General features: G+C 44.2%; 1 long non-coding RNA gene and 1 other non-coding gene across 2 annotated transcripts; both read right to left on the reverse strand.

Annotated features, from left to right (window-relative positions):
* Window positions 1–955: 955 nt before the first annotated feature.
* On the reverse strand, window positions 956–1062 carry LOC123392081. Its single transcript, XR_006606743.1, has one exon. It is a non-coding gene; the product is annotated as a U6 spliceosomal RNA (small nuclear RNA).
* Window positions 1063–2163: 1101 nt separating this feature from the next.
* LOC101692763 lies at window positions 2164–5961 on the reverse strand. Its single transcript, XR_001181841.2, has 5 exons — window positions 5775–5961; window positions 4470–4737; window positions 3822–3895; window positions 2441–2666; window positions 2164–2364 (listed from the first exon to the last, which is right to left on the reverse strand). It is a non-coding gene; the product is annotated as an uncharacterized LOC101692763 (long non-coding RNA).
* Between the last annotated feature and the right edge of the window lie 864 nt (window positions 5962–6825).

Here is a 6825-nt window from a genome sequence, read left to right on the forward strand (position 1 = left end):
GTGCCTAGGGAGGTGACCATGAGATTGCGACCACCTGGCTTTTGCCCTCTGGCTTCCGGCTCCGATCAGCGAATGGTTTTAGCTGAGATCTAGAGGGTCAGATTATTTACTCCCCAGCACCCGCGTCACCAGCTCCCTGCAGCGGGATATAGCCCTTTAGGTTAGGGCTAAAGGCCCTAGTTCTGGTCAGATGGTCCTCTCCAAACAGCTGTCTCTAGCCACCCCCGACCTTCCTCTGGCTCCTTCAGGCCCAGGGATGGTTAGAGCCTCCCCTACTGCCAGCCCTGGGGTAATGCACCATCCCCTGTTCTTCCTAAGCCCTGCTCACAGCTCTAAAATCTCCCCTCAGATTACCCAGTTCTGGGGTTCCCTGTCTTTTCTTCAAGGTCTGAGCGAAGCATTCAACCTCGTCCTCACTCACTCTTAGCAAATGGCCTTGTTCATTAGTTTTTACTGAGAAGGTTGAGGCCTTCCACCAGCTTTCTTGGCATTTCTCAAATGTCTGCGCCCCATCACTCCAGTAACAGTGGTCCACGTCATGGCCCACGGCCACCTCCACTCCTCACTTCTGAGAGCACAGAACACATCTGGGAGCAGGGCTCCACGCTGTTTTTTTCTTACTCTGAGAACTTTCCATAGAGAACAAACTGATGGTTACCAGAGGTGGGCGGGGGGTGAAATAGAGGAAGGGGACTGAAGAGTATATCTAACAGGGTGAGCACTGAGTGATGTACTGTACACAACTGTTTGGTTGTTTTTAAAGATTTCCTTATTTATTTTAGAGGGAGAGCATGCTGGGAAGGGGCAGAGGGAGAGAGAGTCTCAAGCAGACCCCATGCTGAGTGGGGAGCCCAGCCTGGGGCTCGATCTCACCACCCTGAGACCATGACCTGTGCCGAAACCAAGAGTCGGATGCTTAACCAACTGAGCCACACAGGTGCCCCGTTGCTGGGTTTTGCATATGGAATGCGTCACGAATGTGCGTGTCATCTTTGCACAGGGGCTGTGCCACTCTTCTCTGTCTTGTTCCAATTTTAGTGTATGTGCTGTAGACGTGAGCCCTCAAATTGCTGACTCACTGTATTGTACACCTAACTAATACCACACTGTATGCTCACTGTATTGGAATTAAAACTGGAAAACTAAATAATAAAAAAAGGAACGTTTCTCCTGCATGGGCTCTTCTCCCTCCTTGCATACCTGAACTCCGTATGTATCTGATGTCTCAAAACTTGGTTTGATGCTATGACAACGTTTTTTTAAAGAAGAAAGCATATCAACTTGTACTACTTTATCACTTTTGTGCAGATAATTTTTCAAATATATACTTGCTGTCCTATTTATTTAACCTAACTCTGGTCCCTGATCTCTCCAATCAGACTTACACACATTTTACATGGATTTCCAATGATCTCCTCAAATGCAGTATTATTTCATCCTTCCTCTCACCTTCCCCTGCACTGGATTTTGTCCCATTTTCTGTATTTGTTTCCAATGGCACCTATATTCTTTTGGGCTCAAGAGTGTAAAACAATTGAAATTATTTTTTAATGCGTCTATTTTCTGTGCCCCTCGACTGCAGTTACTTCCTGAATTCTATGGGTTGTGTGTTTTTTTTTTAAAGATTTTATTTATTTATTTGACAGAGAGAGAGAGAGATCACAAGTAGGCAGAGAGAGAGGCAGAGAGAGAGGAAGGGAAGCAGGCTCCCTGCCTAGCAGAGAGCCCAATGTGGGGCTCGATCCCAGGATCCTGGGATCATGACCTGAGCTGAAGGCAGAGGCTTTAACCCACTGAGCCATGCAGGTGCCCCTGTTTTTTTTTTTTCTTAAACTAATTTCTCAGAGTTTGTTTTTTTCACCCTCACTATTGATTTTAATCAATGCCCTTTATATTTTAGGCCAAGATTGTTTCAATAGTCACCTAACTTATCTTCAAAATTCAGGTTCTCCTGCTCCTACACAAGGATTAATATTTCTAGAATATTGCTAATATCATGTGGTGTTATAATGTGACTCCAATGAATAGTCACACCAACAACTAATATTCACTGAGTACTCACTATGTGCTGGTGGACGCACTAAGTTCCAGCAAGGACTGATGGTTTTCATCTTCAGAGGAATCTACAAATACATAATTGTACAGGTGGAAGATTTACTTGTTTATTTATTTATCTCTACAATTTGAATTTATTAGATCAGTCCACAGTCAGCCATGATGATCTTCTCACTAGTCTTGCCATTTCTGGACCCAAAGCGCCCTGGCTTCTATGATTCTCATGCTCTCTTTCACCTTGCTGAAGACCATCCAACCACTCAGTCTCAGTACAGTCGAAAAGTTGGTTTGTCTTTGGTCCACCATTTGCTATGGACAAGATCGAGACCAGTGTGATTCAGGATGAAATTTTATTCAGTAAATTTCACCCCGTAGATGGACTTACCTCCAGGGCGATTGTGAAATGAAGTCACCACCTGGCACATAAAACCCAGAATAATTCTGTGAAAACAAGATTCTTCCTCCCCAGCGCTCACAACGTGGAGGTTTTCTGCTATCTTTGGAGATTCATCTGCAAACAGCTGGAAGGAGATAGAGCCTAAGAGCTCGCCACCGATGCCACATTGAGGAAAGTGGTAGGGTTGACCGTGGCTGGGTGAGAGAGATGGTTTCTGCAAGGCAGGAAGAATTTTCAAACATTTAGGAAACTTCCGCAATCACCCAACTGCTAGTGCTTCTGGGATGCGAACTCCACATGAAACTAAAGTCAGCTCTTAGTCTCGTTTTTTCTCTGCTGTCCACATCCCACAACATGATTTCACAAATTGCTCCCACCCCTCTGAGCTAATGTCAGCTTTTATGTCTCTTTACATTACGCTGAGTTTGCTAACACACTTAAGCACGCCATGTTCATTTCAGCTGTTTGCTCGTAATGTTTGCACCTGTAGCTTTTCTCTTGCCATCAAATTAAATCTCTGCTTGGGTTAAGGTCTCACTCAAGAGCGCAACGAAATCTTCACAATTGCCGTAGTACACCTGGATGTTTTCTTGGAGCCTCTAAAACCACTTATGAGCTGCGCCATTAACTTTCACACTCACTTATGGGGCACCGTAAGTTTTTATTTAACTGATGTATGTACAGTTGCTATTTATTCTTCCCAGAAGAAAATACTGAGCCCTTGTTATTTGCCAGGCACTGTGTAAGTGCTGGGATACAAAGACGGGTAAGAGTCAGCCTCCGAAAGAGTTTAATCCAGGGGGCAATAGAAGTGTTAGCTGAAATATTACACTACACACTAAAGGATAGTATTGGAACATTGTATTGCATAATGCTTTAGTACATGAATTCCAGAATTGTCCAGACCTAGGTACATTTTGCAGCTCTGCTCTTCAATAGCTACGTGAGACTTACACAGCCTCATTCTGCTTCCTCATTTGCAAAATGGAGATACTAACAGTAGCTACTTTTTAGTAGAATTTACAGAATTAGAGTTTATAGAATTAAAGGAGCATAAAGTACTTCGGACAGTGCATCAAAGTCTGTATTTGCCCCTTTCCCCCATAACAGGACTTTGCATTTATTCTATACGTTTTCCTCAGTGGGAATAGAGAAGCTGGAATGAATCCCTGAGCTTGGGTAGTCAGGAATAGCTGAGGAAAGAAGATCGAATTTGAACATGGTCTTGAAGGATGAGAAGGAATTCACCTTATTTTGATTTGGTTAGACTATAGGAGAAGAATATGGAGAAATATTAGTGGAAGGAATCTGGAAAGAACATAAGCAAATTGTAAAGGGCACTGTGCATGCAAAGGTATTGGTTTGCTACCTTCTTGTTCATGAATTCCTGAAAGGCTCTGGTGTTGTGCCAGCAGGTTCCAAAGCCATGGAGCCGCCAAATACCTATCAAGAAAGCATCGTAAATCAGACATGTCTTATGATTCTTACAGATAGTAATTGTTAAGATATCAATGTATTTTAAGGGATTGCTGAAATAATAGTGACTTTTTGGCACCCTAGCTCTGTTAATTAATGAGTTCTAAAAGAATTAATATATGCCTGGGGCACCTGGGTGGCTCAATTGTTAAGCCGCTGCCTTTGGCTGAGGTCATGATCTCAGGGTCCTGGGATCGAGCCCCACATCGGGTTTCCAGCTCAGTGGGCAGCCTGCTTCTCCCTCTCCCACTCCCTCTGCTTGTGCTCCCTCTCTCGCCGTATCTCTCTCCATCAGATAAATAAATAAAAACTTAAAAAAAGAGAAATTATTTTATGTCCTATGTCAGTGATCAATTTATTACTTCTCAGCCCCAAATTCACCCTTCATAGCCTGCTCCACAAAAGTGGATGTAACTCTCTTCAATGTTTTCCCTCTGCACCTGGCACAATGTAGAACTTGGAGAGACGTTTCAGGAGAAAGCAGCACGAGTCTCTCTGGCTATTCCATTGAGAATGGACGGGGGAGAGGGACTGTACTTACAGAAAGACCAGCTCGTTTGTTCATTCATCCTTTAACTTAACAAAGACTTAGGAGAACCCACGCAAAGTCAGGCCACGAAGATCGTCAGCTCAGGAAGACACGGTCTCTGCTTCCAGAAGCTGAGCGGGGAAGTGGAGAGGATGGACACCGAGATGAGGCTTGCGCTCCGCACCGGTCAGAGGCTGGGGATGCTGGGCGCGCCGGAGGAACAGCAGTCACCGCTGGGGAGGAGAGGACAGTGCTCCAGCGGAAGTCGTTCCGATCGAACCTTGAAGGAAAATGAAAATCGTTCGGATGCAGCATGGAGTAGAGGCTAGCTAAAGTGAACCACCTGTGTAAGGGGAGAGAACACTGAAGCAAAACGTGAGGCTTGGAAGGGGCTAGTGCTGGGGGTTGGTGAGAGATGAAGTTAGAGAATTTGGAACCACATTATGGAAAGCTTGCCGGACTATTTCATATTTAGATTGTTTCTTTGTTTTAAAACTTTTTACTTGGAAACACTCTCAACTTTATAGAAGAGTTGAAAGAACAGAAGGAAGAACTTTCCCCCCTGAATCATTTGAGGAGAAGTTGCCAAAATGATGTTTAAACATCTCCCCCCTTAAATGCTTTAGTGTGTATTACCCATAAACCAGGACATTTTCTTACGTTACCATAATACAACCACCAAAATTAGGAAAGAAAAGTGGACCTATTACTACCATCTCAGTTTTACACCTTCCTCAGTTTTCACTAGTTGTCCCCAAAATATATTTTTTTAATACTAAAAGGGTTCAGTCCCAGAATAAAGCACTGTGTTTAGCTGCCTGGTGTCTCTAGTCTTGTTCAATCTGGACACTTTCTCACCCTTTCTTGACTTTCACTTCCTTGATCCTTTCAAAAATTAAAGTTAGTTATTGTGTAAAATGCCCCACAGTGTGGGTTTGTTGGATATCTCCTCATGATTAGATTCAAGCATCCATCTTTTGTAGGACATGATTGGATTCAAGCCATCCATCTTTCGTAGGCATATTTCAGAAGCAATGCTGTGTTCCTCTCGTTGTGTACTATCACTAGTAATGTTAACTTGGATCATTTTATTAAGGTGGTATATCCCAGACCTTTCTACTCCATGGTTACCTCCCACCCCTTATAATTAATAAATATTTTGTGAGGAGATCTTGGAGACTACGTAAATAGCCTTTTCAAATGGTCAATCTCTTTGTCTAAAGCACGTGTTTGAGTACAGACCATGTTATCATATTTTAGTCAGCGACTTATGTGTCGTTTTGAGATATTCCCATTATTCCCTGAACCCTTCCTTACCTTTTGGTACCAGATGCCCCAGCCTCATTGTACATTCCCTGGCCCAGCACTGGGATCCGCTGTTTCTCCAAGGAAGACTGTTTCCTTTCAGAAGAAGAGTATTTAGAAACCAACATTTGGGCGCTAGTGGGCTCGAAGCTATCAGGGTGGCACTGCTCCTAGACCCTCAGAATGGAGATATATACATGTATATACACATGCATTTATATGTATGTTTATTTTTATTTTCTGTTTCTATTTCCTTGTATTGAAGGCCATGAGTTCACAACCAATTTCCCCAATTCTAAGCCAACACGTCATCTTATTTTCTTCCTTGCTATAATTATAACTTGTTTCTCTGGCAGTGGGAAACCCGGCTCCCTGACCCTCCCTCAGTCCTCTGTCTGTAATCTTTGCCGCTAACCACTGTCATCCTCTCACCCCTGCGAAGACCCTCCTCACTCTGACTGCGCTACGACAGCCGGGGCCGGGCTCCCCCTTCACCCTCCCACGGGTGCTCTTCTGTCATCGCTGGGCCTCCGGGCCTGAGTCTTCCTCTGAATAGCTCCTTTCCCACTCCGGGGCACCTTGCCATCCCAGGCGGCTACCATGTCTCGTCCCCAGCGACCCCTGGAGACACCTACCTTGCTGAGCCCCCGTCTAACGGGTTTTAGACTGAATTGCTCTGGAAGTAAACAGTTGAATGGAGGGGAGCCAGAGAAGGGAAAAGATAGAGAAGAAGAAGAGTATTTCTCCTTAAAAAATATTTATTATAGGGCGCCTGGGTGGCTCAGAGGGTTAAGCCTCTGCCTTCGGCTCAGGTCATGATCTCAGGGTCCTGGGATCGAGTCCCGCATCGGGCTCTCTACTCAGCAGGGAGCCTGCTTCCTCCTCTCTCTCTCTCTGCCTGCCTCTCTACCTGCTTGTGATCTCTGTCTGTCAAATAAATAAATAAAATCTTAAAAATATATATTTATTATAAATAACATTCTCTCTTTTTAGGAAAAAAAAGATTCTATTTATTTCTTGACAGAGAGAAACACAGCAAGAGAGGGAACACAAGCAGGGGGAG

The sequence above is a fragment of the Mustela putorius genome, unplaced genomic scaffold (genome assembly GCF_011764305.1).
Source record: "Mustela putorius furo isolate JIRA1106 unplaced genomic scaffold, ASM1176430v1.1 tig00000430_pilon_pilon_pilon, whole genome shotgun sequence".
NCBI lineage: Eukaryota > Metazoa > Chordata > Mammalia > Carnivora > Mustelidae > Mustela > Mustela putorius.